Source organism: Lemur catta, chromosome 1 (assembly GCF_020740605.2).
Source record: "Lemur catta isolate mLemCat1 chromosome 1, mLemCat1.pri, whole genome shotgun sequence".
Lineage (NCBI taxonomy): Eukaryota > Metazoa > Chordata > Mammalia > Primates > Lemuridae > Lemur > Lemur catta.
Window position 1 is genome coordinate 207,432,004 of NC_059128.1, and position 19,684 is coordinate 207,451,687.

The window sequence follows — 19,684 nt, forward strand, 5'->3', positions numbered from 1 at the left end:
CGCATGAGAAAGTTTTTCAAATAGATCACTGAAAGCAGAAGACATTTCCAGATCACTTGCGAATGTGTACCCCTTCCATTCACCCCACCTGTATCAGAACAAGCCAATGACAATATAATACAACATCCAAGCAGCTGGCAAAAGGCAGGCTTTGGGCCCAGAGAGGATTTAAAAAGAAATCTAAAAGCCCACATACTCCCCAAACAACCTTGTTTTAAATCTATTTTTTCATGTTAATTTCAGTCACAATAAATGATCCAAATCAAAGAAACACACTATGGAAAATGACCGTAAAGCACAACATGACAAGGTACTTCTTGGCCAAGAAACATATCTGATAAATTGCTTTAGGATCTTGCTGGATGAAGCCTCATTATAGTTATTGGTTATTAGGTGTATGACTTAGGGCCATGTGCTACCTTTGGTCTAGCCCACTACTGCCAGTGTTTGCAAACAGAAGCCTGGGTTACAGCCACATAAAGTCCCAAGTTCACACTTGTTAGAAGCTGGTAGTCCGGCATCATAGTTACAAGTGTGGGCGTTGATGGTAACAGACCTAAATCTCAGATTTGCTGCTTCCTATCTTTGGAATTTTGGGCAACTCAAATCTCTCTGAGACTCATTTTCCAACAGGAATAAAAATAGTATATACTTCTTGAAGATTCAGTAAAATAATGTTGACAAAACATCTATCAAAGTAAGTGCTCTCTCTCTCTCTCTCTCTCTCTATATATATATATACATATATAAGTTATTTTTGTTATTGTGTCTTTCTACTCACCTTCCTACATTTTAGTTATGGCCTCTTGGCAGAGGGATTCTACACCTATTATTAATTATATCTCTAATACTCTTTTTCTATATGTGTTTCATTGTTTTAACAACAATCTGTCCAGCCAGAAACTGTAGTATTAATATTTCTCAAACCTATAAGCCATAGTTCTGGAATTATACTGCTTTTGTTTATTTGGACAACCACAATAATACTGTTAATGTATGAATATAGACCAATGCTGAAGTTAGGTTATGAGTCCCAATTAGGTGGATTGTGCTTAAGGCAGCTAGTGTACAATATTTGGAAATCATTTTAGCCATGTGACAATTGTCCTATGAGGCATTGTAATAATCATTTTAGCCATGTGACAATTGTCCCATCAGCCATTGTAATAGTCTAGGCATCCTTTTAGAGACATCAGCTAAAGATTTTGTATTATTTAAAATTCACCTTAGAATATCTGGGAATAGTTGAGCTGATTGGAAAAGGCGGTGGGCATTTTTAAGTTCAATATAAATTATCAGCGTAGTTTAGACAAATTAAAGACCGCTTTAACTCCCCAGTGCTTGATATGAAAAGCATCCAGACTAACACAATAGGTCACACTTAAATGATTCTCTCCTTAAGAATTAAACTGTCTTTGCACCATGCATTGGTGGCAGAAGATAATAAGATGCAGCTCCCCTAACCGAATCTCTCTTAAAGGAACTGACCAGGTAAAAGAATAGAGTTACCGTGCATGAAAAAAGAAAAATACAAAAATAATTTGACCTGCTAAAAGAATCAATTTTTCTGTGTACTGGAGCAAGACGCTAACAAGCACGACAGTGAGCCCTTCCACTATTGAAACACTCTGTGAAGGCTTTGCTTCAGCGTGGAAGGCATCCCTGGACCAGATTTCAGCTGCAGGGTGATTCAGTGGCCTGGGTCTGAATTCATAAAGAGTTTTAGATAGGATATGTCTGTAACTACCTGTAACTACTGGGGGTTGGAATTAGCTACAAGATTGTATGTACGGGGAGCGGGGGGCGTGGATTATTAGGATATTGAGGATTTAACCTCCCCAGCAAAACAGAATATTGCTTCTGTGACTGCCAACCACAACAGACCTCTTCCCTGTGGCTCAACTGTTCTCATTTTTAGAAAGAGGACACTTTTGTTAGCATTAACATAGAAAGCGCAGAGGATTAAATGGGGTCGAAACGTTTGATTTCTTCTGAATAAGATGATATTTCACCCGAATAAGATGGTAGCGGGTGGAAGCAGAGTAGGGAAGGGGCTCCATTTTTGCAGTGGGATTGCATGAAGCTGCCTGAAAAGCTCTATCATATTCTTTGCTGAATAGACCTTTTAAGTTCTCCATAAATTTGAAATTATTTCATTGCAGCAAAATAATCGTAGGTGTAAGTTTGCATTGCCTATGACTGAGCCACTGTCCCTTATATCCATTTTAAAATTTAATGACCATAACAACACCCTAAGGCAAAGGTAGATATTCCCAACTAACAGATTGGCAAACCAAGGCTCAGAGAGTAAGTAACAAGGCCAAATTCACACAATGGTAAATTTTAAAGTAGAGATCTGAACCCAGGTCTATCCAATTCTAATATGCTTTTATGATTCTCCTAATTGCTATGTGATCATCTTGATTCTACTGGTCTTACTTGTCGTAGAGTGAAGTGCAGGATCCTCACAGAGGGACTAGAAACATGCCCTCTGTTGTTTCTCAAGAGAGGAGAGTACTTTCATGTTATGGTACTACTCAATTTAAGTAGTTAACATGTGTTTATTTGCTGTGTGTTTTGAACTGTTGGTCATAAATTAACTTGTGGAGATACTGAATAAAATATTTTAAATTGGAATTATCAGACAATTCTGAATGCTTGCTCACCATAATTGCAAGAGATCCAGCACAATGGTACCACAGTTCCTGGGAATTTACACAGCAGCCCAGGTGAGAAGGGTGGTGTAGGACATACTAAACATCTAGATAAATCTATTTTCTTTTATATGAAATAAGCATGTAAGTACCATTTAAAACTCCAGTATGAGAACAAGTGGCTCTGCTCTTTGGTCGATCCCACCTACCCCTGTAAGACCTTGTCCACTTCATCAGTTTCCCTGGCTTCTTGACCAGTGTTGAGATTGGCTTAAATGGCAGTATGTGAATGAAACCAGATCATGTGAAAACATTAACAGAGTAAACAATATGAGCAAAACTGAGAGAAATTGCTAGAGCCACAGAGTGACTGAGGCAAGTGGAAAAGCTCTGGTGTGCTGACTCCCATGTTCAGCCTCTCTGCATCATTACCTATTGGCCATCTGCTCCCTGGGCAAGATTCTCCTCCATTTCTCCTCCTTGAATGAAACGTCCAGGAAAGGGGGCTCAATCCCATTTTCCTCAATCTAGTAAGCTAGGCTCCATCCGAAAAAAATTTATACATTCCTACCCATAATCTTTTGAATCCAATAGGTTCACATGGATCCAAACTCACCTTGCAAATTAAAAAAAGGATGAAAACTGTAAGTTTATTTAAAATCTTTCACATGAGGGCTGAATGCCAGAAAGTAAAGAAAACAGGGACCAAAGTAAATACTATTGAGGCTCAGAACTTTAACTCAAAATTTGTTCTGAAAAGTGCAGATGATTATAACAAAAGTCTAGACAGTAATAATGACTTTTTACTAAGTGTTGCAAAAAAATAAAAGTGGAGGGCAAGAAAGGAAAGAAAGAAGGGAAAGAGGGAGGAGGGAGGGAAAAAGGAAGGAAGGAAAGAAGGAAAAGAAAAAGAAAAAAATGACAACACAATAGGTACTTTCAGCAAGTTTATACAAAATATGCAATTGGTTAAATCTAGGTTGGCAGCTAATTATGTACCATAATACATTCAAATGCCTTCAGAATTTGTGAGCTTTATAGCAGAATCTTGGAGGGAGGTGGAAATTAACCAAGTTGTTATTGTAGTTTATAATAAGTCAGATGTTAGAGACCAGCACAAATCTGTGAAAATAGACTGGATTTGCTTAAAAGCAAATGGTTTTTGTTAGGGGTTTATTTTTCTCATGTCAAAAATACAAAATTACACCGTAAAAGGAAGTGGTAAAATCTACATCACTCAAAGCCTTGGGGATGTATCCACGTGTTCCCACATGTTCAACAGTTATTGAAAGTGTGATTCTCATTTTACTTGTTAATCCAATACTTGGAAGAATTCAACAGGGAGCTTAGCCTTCTCAGTTTTGATTTCTGAGCAATTTCAGAGAACACATTCTACTGAAAAATAAACTCAAATGTTTATAATTCCGGAATTTGCTTTATGACCAAGACTGTTTTATGTAGCTCATCCATGGTGAGAATGAAGAACAATTTCTGATTAATATATATTGTCTGACGTAAGGTTTCTCTAAAGGAAATTCAGGGAATACCTAAAGAATGTATACCTTTCATCTATATACATTTTAAAAGTGATGTATTATAACAAAACAGGTTTTTCTCAATGAAATAATGGAAAAAGTTCTGAGAATTGAGAAAAAAAGCAGCTTTGGCCTGAGCTTTTCCAGATAACTGGTTCAATTCCGTCATTCTCCTTTTGCTATAATCTCACACTCTTAAATTTAGACTTTGAATGGAAGATAGATAGAAATGTCATGCAAATTTTCATAGAAGCATAAATTATCCCAAAGCAGAAGTTGGCCTTCAAATTTTTATGGTACTCTTTTAAAAGTTCAAATGTATTAAAAATTTTTAAGTGTTTAAATATAAAATATGATATTATTTCTGATATATAGAAATAAGAAACAAAGTTACTTTTTATTAAACCACTTTTAACATTACATATGTACATATGTTTATATAACATTACTTAAATATAAGATATATTTTGTATGCTGTATATAAAACATATACATTACATAAAACACATATATTAACGTTTTATATACACACACATATATATGTAATTGTTAAGGCAGTGTTAGGGAGCAGTTGATGTCCTCTGAAATTTGTATACAGGCAAAACTTATTTACTTCAAAGTTCACAGTTGTTCTTTAGTTGCTAATTTCCTGGGTCCCTATTGACTTCAAAGGTTACAGTTGTCCCTTAGTTGCTGATTTCCTGGATCTACAGGGCTGAGTGGAGCAAAGGATCTTTTCACCTGGAGTGATGGAGGCACCAGTAAGACAGGGTTGACCAAGCTCTCACATTACCCTCCTGCCGACTTGAAAGGGGATGTCAAGGTCTGTCGAGAGACATCAATGGCATTAGTAATAATAAAAGGCATTAATTATGCTTTACATGGATGTAGCATGCAGAATTTCTGTGGGCTTGCATTTGTGTTATCTAATTTCTGAATTCACCTTAAATTTTCTACACAGCTGCAAGTCTAAAACAAAAATAAATAAATAAATTGCCCATTGTCTGAAACCAAACAACTGTCCAAACTGAATTTTAGTCTTCTCCTGGTACTATGAAGCATTGGTGAATGCTTATATTTTTTCCATATCATTCCCTTAAGAGATAAAATAAAGATGGTCATTTCTGCTTATTTTGGAGCTTTGTCATGGAAACATGCTATAAAAATAGGCCAAAACCACTCAGGACCAATCTCCCCAAATGGATGTACTGAACACACTGTTGATTCAGGCTGAAGCATTCACTCAGCTTAGTGATTATCTAGCATTATCTCAGTGGATAATGATTTTAATACTTCATAACACTCATTATGGCATTAGTGGTTTCATATTAATAAGATATTAGTTTTGTTATTCAGGGAATCTAATACATGAAAGTAAAAATAACAAAAATCAACCTTAAAGCCTTTGTTACCCAACAGGGTTTTTGTTTGTTTGTTGTTAATATCAAAAGGCCTTTCCTTATTAAAACAATTATTCGAGCTTTCATGATTCTGTCTCACTATTCTTAGTGTTAATTTATCTTGTTCTTTGACAACCTGACCCTTGTGAATGCTATACTTTGTATTTGGCTATAGTTGATCCAGGGAAAAATGTTAGATTATCTTATTTTAACTCTTAGTTTGTTTATGCAAAACTACTTGATCTTAATGCTTATCTTTCATTCTGTGCAGATTAATTATAAAACGTGCAGTAGATCAAAAATGAAAATTTCAGGGATAATATTATTATATTTGAGACCCAATGACTTTCAAAGGTTATGAAATAATAGAAAGTCCTTTAATATAACATCACTCATCTTGTTCTCATGATGAATCATGAAAACTGACACAGGAGAGTGCCATGTCAAGGTTTACGAGAGGTCTGGTAATGTGGATGAGGACTTTTACTGTAAAGACTGGGGAAAATTCCCTAGGGAAAAGTCTTCCTTTAAAACCATAATGTTTCCCAATGAGTTTTAGAATTTTGAATTTAAACCCGCCAAAGAAATGCAAAATTTGTATAAAACCTTAGAGGAAAGAAATATATATATGTATATGTAGCTCAAGTTAAAAGGATAGCTCTAATAGTTAGGTTACAATGCCTACTGCACGGTTATAATTAAAACAAAACTGATTCATTCATTAACAAATATCTACTGAGGACTTGCTATGTGTCTGGTACTGGGCTAGAAGTTAAGGGTAGGGATATAGTTATGAATAAATCACAGTTTTTGCCCCAAAGTGCTGTTTATTCATATAGTTCCTTATCAGATCTCACAAGTGTAGGCTTAATTTTTTAGGATAAATAGCAACAGCATATTATTCTAAGTTTTCTTCATTTAGGATACACCATTATCTTACAATGAGCACAAAATAAAAAATTTGGATGGCAGAAAGTCTGACATAGAAAACAGTACTATTAATAACACCTTCAAATTATGAAGGCATGTGAAAGATATACCAGATCCATTTTTTTCTTATAAAATTGGGATTCTTTCTTATAAAATTGTTCTATCGAAATTTTTGGAAATGCATTCTAAAAATGTATGTATGGTTTAATAAAACTAATTTTAGTTATTTTGATCCCCTTACCCAATTTCTTATTTTACCCATTTCTCCCAATAACAGTGGAAAAATACACTCTCAGGGAAATTTGATTCTATTTCGAGTGACTCATAATGAAGCCTAAGGGAACTTACAAAAAGGATTTATTTTTTTCAATGCATGTTTTGGCAACTGAACCAAAAGCTTTGAAAATGCAAAGTGAGCAATAAATTCAAAACTATGAGCATTATAGAAAGTAGAAATCCTAGTGTTTGATCTTTAGTCAATCTCACCTACCCTCTAGGACGCTTTGGCCGTTATAGAGAGTAGGATGACTACAGTTAGCTATAATGTATCATATATTTCAAAGTAGCTAGAAGAGAGAATTTGAAATATTCCTAACATATGGGAATGATAAATACTCAGGATGATGGATACCCAAATACGGTGACTTGATCATTATACAACCTATGCATGCATTTGCCCAATAGTATGCAAAATATTATGTATCAATAAAAAAAACATGGGAGTTGAAGAAAATACCACCAACTCAGAAATTATGCTTTTCAATTTCTTGCATTTGGGGAAATACTGAGTTTTAGGAGAATTTACTGTGTGTAAGTGACAAAATATTGTTGATGGTGGTGTTTTTACTGAAGACTATAAACACAGGCTTTTCTCATCTTGAACCTATGGAAAGTAATGGCTTAAAATTTAAGTTTATGTCTTGAGCTTGAACTTTGAAAAAAAAATTTAAATTTAGAGGCATGTAGGAATAGGGGATAAAGCTCAGAACAATTGGGGAAGAATAACCCATGTCATGGAAGTTTTAAAAAAGGGATGAGGATTCTAAATACATCAGGTAACTCTCGACATTATAGTAAATGTACTTTGGAAATTGCACTATAGCACACTAAATAAAGTAAAAGGGTAGATATTAAATGTTTTCCATAGCATTTTTGCTGGTTTTCTCGGTCTAGTCACTGAAGACATTATAAAGATCATACTGATTCAAGAGCGTATCAGAGCATTTATGTACCCCAAGGTGAGCCTCAGAATGAATACAATTCACTTCTTTTGCAAGTTTAAAGTTACATATATCAGACGTTGACTTCTGGACCTTTTGCCACTAGACACAAGTGATCTTTGAGATGAACTGATGCTACTCAGTACTTCAAAGAATGCTGGACAGTTCCTGAGAATCCTTGAACAAAGCCAGCCTAGTAATACCAACAAAAGTGCACCATATTCTCCAGGGTCTAGTGGACAAAACAACAAGATATGACAAATCTGTGTGAGTCATGGAGATCGCAACTTGGCTTCATTTCTATTTGTAACTTAGCCTTTAATTTTAAGTTTACTTTTCCCCCAGATTTTAATGTGAACCTACTGGCAAAGAAGAGATGCATACATTTCAACAATATTGACTCTTTTAGTGATCTCAAAACTCTTACACACATACACAGACATACATATGCAAGTCCCACAATTCCTGCCACATAGAAGTCTCTCAAAAGTATTTCTCTTAAAACCAAAGTAAGTAGCACGTTTGAAGAATAGTACCCATTTACTACAAACGTGACAAAAATGATCTTTGCAAATAGCATAACATACTCTCATCTATAGTACTTAATACCAAAGTTTTCTGTGTATCATAGAATGACATAATACTATTTGTTCAAACACATTAGTGTGAAATTACCCCTTTGCCTAAAATTATCATACCAAAGCCTCAGAATTAAATATGTGCAGATTCATATTGTTTTCCATTTTGGAAAGAAGCAAAACATCCAAGGGAACAATTTGGATGAGACATGTGTGAATGAATATTCTCCTGTTTCCTTGTAGTTACTTGCCAAATAAGTTTTCCGCATAGGTAATAAACATATGTAAGTGAGCTCTGAGATCTAAAAATTAGGTTGCCCTTTGCTCTTGGAAATCAGTGATGAAAATGTGAGAATTATGCCACAGGAAGTTATCATTCCAGTGAGCAACCCTGGTTGTTGAATTCTGATCTAGTTGCAACCTGAGCTCAATAGCTTAGAAAATAGCAAACCAGTAATTGTGTGAATCCAATCAGGGAACAAAATCGCAGAATATTTCAGGAAGTAAGAAAATGGAGTTGTAAATATCAGCCTTGTTTATTTCCCATTACCACAGCTGGAGTCAAGAAAAGAACATGGTTTAGTATAATATAGTCAGGTAGGAATTATCACATACAATGAGATTGAAAATTCTAGAGATATACTGGAAAAAGAAAGCACCTTCACAAAACATATTTGGGTGTGGCTACCCTGTCTCATTGCCTCATTTAAAAATCACATCTGGTTTAATTACTTTGGAGTTTATAACAGTAGGAAACCTGCCCTTTTTAACCCAAGAACAACTTTGTCAGGATATCTCTGTGAGCCAATAATATTTTTAAAAGAAGGATATATTTTTTACACTATATGTTTTGTAATAATTTTTGCAGAACATACTAATGGCTGGATTGTTATTAACAAACAACAGGTGATGCTCAAAGGAGGACTTTTTATATCACTCTGTATGCATCTTGGAAACAAATTTGTGTAACAACCCATTATCTGTGCACTATTCACAAATGCTGACATGAGGCAGCTTGCATCAGCCAGTACTGGCAGCCAGACTTTGTCTGTAAGACAGATGCCAGTGGGTGTACCCTCTGTGACTGCAGAGCTCACAGCCTTTCACTGTACACATAGGGCCTATGAACTTCATTTCTTCACCAATGATCTCCAAAAGCCTTTATCTCTCTATACCTTTCTTTTTTCTTATTTCTCTTACTGAAATGATCTTCTCATTTCCTTTGTGAGTCTTACAGCACTGACACCCAATATTTCTTAAGAAACAACACTAATTTCATCTTCCTATGAATAATGGCAATTAGACGCTAGGTCTTCAGGTTCTTTAAAATATTAATCAGTCTGGCACCAAATGTTAATATTTTACTGAAAACAAACCAGTAAGAATAGCAATAGAAGGAATAACAGGGTCATGTGTAGATGCCAGTAGGAAATTTGGTAGAGAGAGTACAAATCCATCTTATAAGAAAACCTTAGCAAAAAGTCCCACACACCTACTTCATATATACTAAAGTTAGAGACATCATCTATTCATTGTAGTAAAGACCAAAAACTAGAGAAAAGAATGATAGTGTCCGCAGGCTAGTTTGTTTATGGTTTGATTATAGTCTTCTTATTCCAAAGAATATTAATTGGCTTACAAAAGTATATAGAATGCAGTAAGTTAAATTAAGTGTAAGTAAGAAGGAATAGAATAAAACAAAGATATGGACATATCAACAACACAAAACAGGAATCAGGCCAGGAGTCTTAATTTGTTTAGGCTGCTATAGCAAAGTACCATAGGCTGGGTGGCTTATAAACAACAAAAAATTTGTTCTCACAGTTATGGAAGTCAGCAAACAGGGTGCCAGCAGGGTAGGGTTCTGGCGAGAGCTCTCTTCCAGGCTGCAGAGTGCTGACTTCTTGTATCCTCTCATAGCTGAAAGAGGGCAATGAGCTCTCTGAGGTCTCCTCTACAAGGGCAATAATTCCCTTCGTGAAGGCTGTACCCACATGACCTAACTACCTCCCAAAGGACCCACCTCCTAATACTATCTCATCAAGGATTAGGACGTCAACATAAGAGTTTTGAGGGGACACATTTACTTTATAATATTCCACTCCTGCCCTCTACCCCGCCTTGAATTCATGTCCTTCTCACAGACTACACCTCAACACTTTGCTTAGAACTCCCTTCATCTGAATATCCAAGTTCATCACTCACAATTTCCACCTTCCCCAAAACACCAGGACACAATTCAGCTAAGTTCTTTGTCACTTTATAATAAGCACTGCCTTTCCTCCAGTGTCCAATAACATGTTCCCCATTTCTGTCTGAGACCTCAACAGAATCACCTTTAATGTCCATATTTTTACTAATTGTCTTTGAAAGGCAACCTAGGTTTCTTCTAATATTCACCTTTAAACTCTTTCAGCCTCTACCCACTATCCAGTTCCAAAGCTACTTCAACATTTTTAGGTAATTGTTAAGTAGCATCCCACTTCTCAGTCCCCAAATTTGTATTGGTTTGCTAGGGCTGTTGCAGACTGGGTGGCTTAAACAACAGAAATTTATTTTCTCACAGTTCTGGAGGCTGAAAGCCTAAGATCAAGGTGCTGTCAGGGCTGGTTCCTCTGAGGCCTCTCCGTGGCTTGCAGATGGTTTCCCTCTTGCTGCCTCTTATGTGGTCTTTTCTCTGTGCATGTACATCCTGGTGTCTCCCCGCCCACCCCCCATGTCCTAATCCCCTCTTCTAAGTACACCAGTCAGAGTGGATTAGGGCCACACTAATGGTCTCCTTTTAGCTTAATTACCTCTTTTAAAATTTATTTATTTTATTGATATATCATAGAGGTACATGTAATGTTTTGATATATGTATATAATATGTAAAGATCAAATCAGGGTAATTTGAATATCCATCACCTCACAGGTTTATCTTTTCTTTGTATTGGGAAAGTTATAATTCTTCTCATCTTGTTATTTTGAAATATGCAATAAATTAGTATTAACTATTATTTCCCTATTGTATTATTGAATAATAGAACTTATTCCTCTGTCTAACTGTATTTTCATGCCATTAACCAACTTCTCTTCATCCTTCCCCTTCCCCACATCTGGTAACCACCATTCTACCCATCATTCTCTCTACCTCCATGAGATCCACATTTTTAGTTCCCACATATGAATGAGAATATGCAATAATTGTCTTTCTGTGCCTGGCTTATTTCACTATACATAATGCCTGCCAGGTCCATTAATTTTGCTGCAAAATGGCTGAATAATATTCCATTGTGTATACATACCACATTTTCTTTATCCATTCATCCACTGAGGGACACTTAGGTTGATTCCATAGCTGTGCTATTGTGAATATTGCTGCAATAAACATGAGAGTATAGATATCTCTTCAATATACTAATTTCCTTTGTTTTGGATATGTACCCAGCAGTGGATTGATGGATCATCTCATAGTTCTAATTTTAGTTTTTTGAGGAACCTCGACACTATTCTCCATAGTGGCTGAGCTACTTTATATTCCCACTAACAGTGTATAAGCATTCCCTTTTCTCCGCATCCTCCCCAGCATCTGTTGTTTTTTGTCTTTTTAATAATAGTCTTTCTAACTATAGTGAGATGATATCTCATTGTTACTTTGATTTGCATTTCCCTGATGATTAGTGATGCTGAGCATTTTTTTACATACCTGTTGACTATTTGTATGTCCTCTTTTGATAAATGTCTATTCAGGTACTTTGCCCATTTTAAAATTAGATTATTTGCTTCTTTTGCTATAGAGTTTATTGAATTCCTTACATATTCTGGTTATTAATCCCTGTCAGATGGATGGCTTGCAAATATTTCCTCTCATTCTGTAGGCTGTCTCTTCACTTTGTTAATTGTTTCCTTTGCTGTGCAGAAGCTTTTTAGCTTGATGCTGATTTCATTTGTCTATTTTTACATAAGTTGCTTGTGCTTTTGAGGTCTTATCCAAAAAATCTTTGCCCAGACCAATGTCTGTAGTGTTTCCCCAATGTTTTCTTCTAGTAGTTTCATACTTTCAGGTCTTATACGTAAGTCTTTAATCCATTTTGAGTTGATTTTTATATATGGCAAAAGATGGGGATCTAGTTTCATTCTTCTGCATGTGGATATCCAGTTTTACCAGCATCATTTGTTTAAAGAGATGGTCCTTTCCCCAACGTATGTTCTTGATGCCTTTGTCAAAAATAAGTTGGCTGTAAGTACATGGATTTATATCTGGGCTTTCTCTTTTGTTTCATTGGTCTATGTGTCTGTTTTTAATGCCAGCACCATGCTGTTTTGGTTACTATAGCTCTGCAATTTAATTTAAAATTTAATTTAAAAGCTGGAAGAAGTGTGATTCTTCCAGCTTTCTTCTTTTTGTTCAGGATTTCATTGGCTATTCAGGTAATTTTGTGATTCCATACAAATTTTAGAATTGTTTTTTCTATTTCTGTGAAAAATGTCATTGGTATTTTGATAGAGACTATACTGAATTTATAGATAACTTTCAGCAATTTAGACATTTTAACAATTTTAATCCTTCTGATCCATTAGCATGGAATATCTTTCCATTTTTTGGTGTCCTCTCCAATTTCTTTCAGCAGTATTTTATAGTTTTTCTTATGGAGATCTTTCATTTCTTTGGTTGAATTTATTCCCATATTTTTTTTTTGTAGCTATTGTAAAGGGGATTGCTTTCTTCATTTCTTTTTCAGATTGATTGCTGTAATTGTATAGAAATGCTACTGATGTTTGTATCCTGCCACTTTACTAAATTTGTTTATCAGTTCTAAGAATTTTTTGGTGGAGTCTTTAGGTTTTTCTAAATATAAGATCATTAGGCCAGGCGCGGTGGCTCACGCCTGTAATCCTAGCACTCTGGGAGGCCGAGGCGGGTGGATCGCTCGAGGTCAGGAGTTTGAGACCAGCCTGAGCAAGAGCAAGACCCCGTCTCTACTAAAAAAAATAGAAAAAAATTCTCTGGCCAGCTAAAAAATATATATAGAAAAAAAAAATTAGCCGGGCATGGTGGCACATGCCTGTAGTCCCAGCTACCCGGGAGGCTGAGGCAGGAGGATCGCGTAAGCCCAGGAGTTTGAGGTTGCTGTGAGCTAGGCTGACGCCACGGCACTCACTGTAGCCCGGGCAACAAAGCGAGACTCTGTCTCAAAAAAAAAATTAAATAAATAAATAAAAAATAAATAAATATAAGATCATGTCACACAAGAATAATTTGACTCCTTCCTTTCTTGTTTAGATGCCCTTTATTTCTTTCTCTTGCCTAATTGCTCTGGCTAGAACTTTCAGCATTATGTTTAATAGAAGTGGTGAAAGTAGACATCCTTGTTTTGTCCAGATCTTAGAGGAAAGGCTTTCAATGTTTCCCCATTCAGTATATTAGCTGTGGGCTTGTCATATATGGCTTTTATCATGTTGAAGTGTACATATTCCTTCTATACCTAATTTCTTGAGTTTTTTTTTTTTTTTTATCATGAAGGGATGTTGAATTTTTCCTTTCTTGGGACAGAGTCTTGCTCTGTCACCCAGGCTGGAGTACAATGGCATGATTATAGCTCACTGTAGCCTTGAACTTCTGGGATCAAGCAATCCTCCTGCTTCAGCCTCCTGAGTAGCTAGGACTACAGGCATGCACCATCACACCCAGCTGATTATTTTTATTATTTTTTCTTGAGATGGGGGTCTCACAGTGTTGCTCAGGCTGGTCTCATTCCTGGCCCCAAGTGATCCCCCTGCCTCAGCCTCCTAAAATACTTGGATTATAGGCATGAACCACTATGCCTGGCTGAGATGTTGAATTTTATTGAATACTTTTTCATCATCTATTGAAATGATCATATTTTTTATTCTTGATTTTTTTGATGTCATGTATCAACATTTATTGGTTTATGATGTTGACCAATCCTTGCACCCCTGGAATGAATTCCATTTGGTCATGGTGAATGATCTTTTTAATGTATTGTTGAATAAAGTTAATTACCTTTTAAAAGTCCTATCTTCAAATACAGCCACATTCTGAGGTACTGAGCATTAGGGCTTCAACATACGAATTTTGGAGAAAATGCAATTCAGCCCATTACATGGGGCTTGGGAGAAAATTTGGTCTACATTTATTGCCACTAAAATGAATTCATGCCTGTCAATCAAAACAGAACAATTTCTGAGGAAAGCACAACCCTCCCTGATTTTAACACTTGATAGTTTTGTAAATAAGAAATCCGAAGGGCTGCCTCAGTGGACGGAAGATGAGAGCAAATGGGTAATGTTACTATGGGTATTTGTTTGCAGCAAACTATAAAAATCATTGTGGTGTCTGGGTGTGTTCAGGGAAACTTGAGCCAGAGAAAAATGGAGTTTTAATCAGATACAGATGTGCTAATGTTCAGCTTATGTCTTTAAAGAAGACATATGGGTTAGAGATGTAGGAAGGAAGTTGGTCTCGGCAAGAGGCGGACAGTGGGACTTCTCCAGGGGAACAGAACTTCTATATCACTTACGTGATTCTCTGGGAGAGGGGCCAGATTTTAAAGACTGGGGCTTTTCAGGGATGCCCAGAGTGGAAAACCTCAGAGGTGGGTGGTGATTGAGACCAGAGGATCAGCTCAAAGGGCCCAAGTGGGGGATTTCTGCTGTTGGAGTTAGGGGCCACAGTTGAGATGATGTTTCAGGAGACTGGAGGGCAAGTAAGTGTGGCCTGAAGCTGAAGGAACAGTCCTTTAGGAAAGTAAGGAAAAAGTATCCACTTTATTCTAGGGAAATGGGGTGTGTGTGTTTGTGTGTGTGTGTGTGTGTGTGTGTGTGTGTGTGTGTGTATGGATGTGTGTGTATGTGTGTATGTGTGTATATGTGTTTGGTGGGGGGAGAAGGAAAGAAAGACAAAGACTGACTGCTGACTGATTGTCTGGGTCTGGAATCATCCTTCAAATAAGAGTCCAGAATGTTGGATGGCAGGTAATTTCCATTTGGAATTTCCAAATAAAACTGCAGAAATCGTGATAGCAATACATTGAGTTTAATTTAGAGAATGAGATTGCTCGATATTTCATTTGAGTCTCACCAGAGTTTTTTGAGGTCTGCTGAGCAGAGCTGTATATTCTCTTTGACTCAGGTTTGAGGAGACCAAGACTCAGTGGAGTTAAATGACTTGCTCAAGATTATAAAGTTAAATGTGGGATGGGCCTCTGTGCAGACTGTGTCTTCCAAGGCCACACTCAGTGCTCACTCTTGTGCCCAGCTATTGGTTCTCTGGAATGGACTGTTGGCCATGTTGTGGCTTGTATCACAGCAGCATGCTGGAGGGAGCATGCCTTGGGTGTGGCTTTTGGCAGAGAACCAGATGTCTCACCATCTAGTCTCTCCATACCCCCGACCCCTCCACCTTCCACTCACACATACTTTTTGATTCTTGGTGGCAGCAGAAAATAACCCAAAGTTAGTGGCAGCTGGAGAATAACTGGAGGGTAACTGCTTCATCAAAATTACTACACTGGAAAATAAATGAAACTAATGAAATGATTTTTTTTCCCTGAGGACAGGCAAAAATAAGGAAGGAGAAGCTGATTCAACTGTCTAACAATAAAGTAGAAATGAATAGCATTAAGGATCTTTTAAATCCAGTGTTCTATTTTCAAATGAATGCCTTCTCTCTGGGCCCAAGGCCCAGCCATCATGACAAAAGTCCAATGTCAAGCAATAAAAAGATAGTACTGAAATTACAGAGTTTAAAAAAATTATTATTAGAACTTATTTATTTAAACCCACAATAATAATTATCTTGTGCTCTTGGAGAAGGAAAAAAGGGCAAACTTTTAAATTATTACTTAATTTAATCAAGACTCAGATAAAGTTATTTCCATTTAAAAGATATGTAGAGAAAAGGAGTAGTTAAATCATCCGGAATGTCAGACATGGAGCATAGATTAGATTAATTTTATGGAATTAGCCCCAGATTCTACTAATCCTTTTATAGGGCTGGTCCTCATACATTCAATGGAGATTTAACAAACCAGAAATGAAATCAAATATCTGGATGAGGAATGCACCATCTTCAATTTGTCCATTCTTGTTCACATGAATGAAAATTACTACACTAATTATGAATAGAATTCTAATGGCACTAAAAAAATTGGGAATGTGTATGCTTCATCTCTATTATAGTCATATTTCCCCTCACAGTCTGCTACAAAATCATGGCAACTTACAGCAGTAAGTTAGGGAGCTTATGACCATGTCCAACCTAGTTTTAGGAGTGCTTCACTTCTCCATGGTTCTCTTGCCTGATTTGTCACATAGACTCCCGAAAGGAAACAGAAGGTTCACTCAAACAGGGTGATTAAGGAGAGCGTAATGAAGGGATTCTTCACAAAGGTGTGGACCAAGTGCAGGGAAACCAACAAGGGATGGTGAAGATTTTTCCACTAGCAACAATAGGGAGCCCTTATCACCCCTAAACCTGAAGGGGCAAGGAAGGGAGCAATTCTAGGACTCCAAAGACAGTAGTGGCCATAGCTATAGCCTGTACACATAATTCAGTCAGCCTTGGCAATAGGAAACAATCCACTTTTATACTTAATACATACATCTTTAAAATATGAATATAAGGCTGGGTGCATGGCTTACCCCTGTACCAGTTTGTGAAGCCAAGGTAGGAGGATCACTTGAGGCCAGAAGTTTGAGACCAGCCTGGGCAGCTTAGCAAGATCCCATTTCTACAAAAAAATGTTTTAAAATTTGATGGGTATGGTGATATGTGCCTATAGTCCTACCTACTCTGGAGGCTGAGGCAGGAGAATCATATATATATAATGTATATATACACATACACATATACATATGCACACACACATACAGAAGTAGGCACAGTAGTATAATAAATTCCTGTATCCATCACCCAATTTTAATAATTATTAATTCATAAACTAATATTATTTCATTTTAGCCCTACCCACTTCAATCTTCCCAGATTATTTCAAAACATACCTCGTACGTCATATTATTTCATCTGTAAATATCTCTAAAAGATAAAGACTTTTATGAAACCCTAACTACATGCCATTATCCCTCTAAAAAATGACAATAATTTTTAATATGATCAAATATCCATTGTGTTCAAATTTTCAAATGTCTCATAATATTTAAAAATAGTTTCATATTTAATCAGGAATTAAAAATAATGTCCACACATTGTGATTGGTTGACATACCTTTTAAGTCTCTTTTAATCTATAGGTTCCCTTTCTATTCTTTTTATTTTTTTGACCTCCCTTGCATTTTTTTGTTGAGCAAACCAGGCTGTTTGTCCTGTAGAGTTTCCCACATTCAGAATTTTGCTGATTGTGTCCCTGGGGTTCTTCTGTCCTCTGCGTTTGCTATAAATTGGTAGTTGGATCTAGAGGCTTGAAACGATTCAGTTTAGATTTTTGTAGCAAGTAAACTTCAGAGAGAGTGCTATGTGCTTCCCTCAGGAGGTATACACTATCTAGTTGCCTCTCTTTCTGTGATGTTAACAGGAATTGATGCACATTGCTTAGATTTGTTAATTAATTAAAGATTGCAAAATGAATATTCTAATTCTCTTATTCTTTCTCCATCTATTAGCTGAAATACCTCTACATAGGGAGACATGCCCTCCTTTGGTTTATCAATAGTACCGTTTGTTTGGGAAAGTCAGGATTCTACCCAGTGCTTGATTGTTCCCAGTACTTTTTAAACTGAAAAAACCATGACCTTTTCCATTTACTTGTTCAGATCAGATACTTATTTTGTTCCTAAAAACCTTTTTAAAAAATGTTAGCTATATAAATGTTTCCCTTCTGTCTGTTGTTCTCTAAGATACTTACTACCCCTCTCTATTGAAAAGCAGGCTCAATTTTGAAGTGTACCAGGTGATATGTAAAAAAGAATTGCCATGAGTCAGTAAATACCCAAAGTTAAATTGCTTATCTAAAACTTACGAAAATATTTGGTTAGAGAAGAGTACCAGAAATCACATGAGAACAGAAAAGAGTTCTGAATTTTTGTTTGTTTGTTTGTTTTTTGCTGCTTAGCTCTTTTTTTTTTTATTTTGTAAAAACCAAAATGTTACATTATAATTGCAGTAAAATCAAAAAGTAAAAATATTCAAAAACAAAACAAAACAAAATAAAGAAGTTCTGAATTGATTTGATCTGTTTTGTAGTTTTCACTATATTGGGCAGAAAATTTTAAAGATAATAGAAAACTAAAACTTCAACTTAGCTGTCTAAAAAAGATCTGTTATTTGTAGGAATATGAAAATAAAATCCATTATTGGCAGAAAACTTGAGAGTATTTTTGTTTAAATTGGCATTCTGATTTCTAGCTGGGCTTCAGAAACAGCTCATCTTTTCTGAGAAGGAGCCATTGTCCTTGCCCCAATCCCTTCAACATTTCCCTCGTACCAGGTATTGACCAACTTGACCGCTTGAGACCATGGTTCTGAATGCTGATTCTCCTTATACCTGTGGGAAGGAAATAATGTCCTTGAAGTTCAAATTCATGGATAGATTACTCTAACCATCAACTTCAGTTTCAAAGCTTGTTAATATTCCTATTATCTTATGAATTTGTTTTTTAAGTAAAAGGTATAGTTTGTGGGAAAGGTAATTTAATTAATATCATTAATATCTAGCAAATAGTAAAGAGGCTATTTTTGCTGTTGGTCACATCACATTTATCTTTCTAGTGTTCTGTGTAAATTTGTGTGTAGGCATGTACATTTCTGCTTAAAAAAGTTTTTCTTTATTGTCACCAATCTGCTTATTTTAAGGAACTATAACTAGTGTCAGTTCAGACCTTTTAAGTTTACTTAGATCAGATACCGTTTATATAGACCTTTTAAAGATCCATAGTTCTCAGATGAATAAGTCTTATGTGCTAAAAGGAATGATATTTGGGCTTTGTAAAGTCATTTTTGACACAGAATAAATGCTCAAGAAATATTTATTGATCAAATACAACTTAGAATCTTATCGATTTCTTGATATAACACTTGGAGCGACTATGGCTGCAGAAGTGTCATAAGAGACATTTGGTTTTCAAGCAAACAATTCCTTCTGTCTCTCCACCAGCTCCTGCTTACCCTTTCTTTCCCCCTATTCTGCCAATCTCAGTTTCATCTTTCTTTCTTAATAAAAGATCCACACTTAGGAAGAAGAAAAAAAACAATGACTAAATGTGATTCGAGTCTTTTCCCACTCCTTATGTCAGCTTGGTATTTTGTTAAATGTTACTACTTTTCACTTTCAGAAAGGTTTAGCCAACAGTATTCAATCTACTTTCTATCAGGTAAACCTTGCCCACCCCCTAACCTTTAGGTCATTCCA

General features: G+C 36.1%; 1 long non-coding RNA gene across 1 annotated transcript in view; it reads left to right on the top strand.

Moving 5' to 3' along the window:
- The first annotated feature begins 501 nt into the window (after positions 1-501).
- The window catches only part of LOC123641781, a 176,423-nt gene continuing 157,240 nt past the window's right edge, over positions 502-19,684 (top strand). The window contains exon 1 of the long non-coding RNA XR_006736346.1: positions 502-697. This is a non-coding gene — a long non-coding RNA (uncharacterized LOC123641781). The remainder of the gene's footprint in view (positions 698-19,684) is intronic.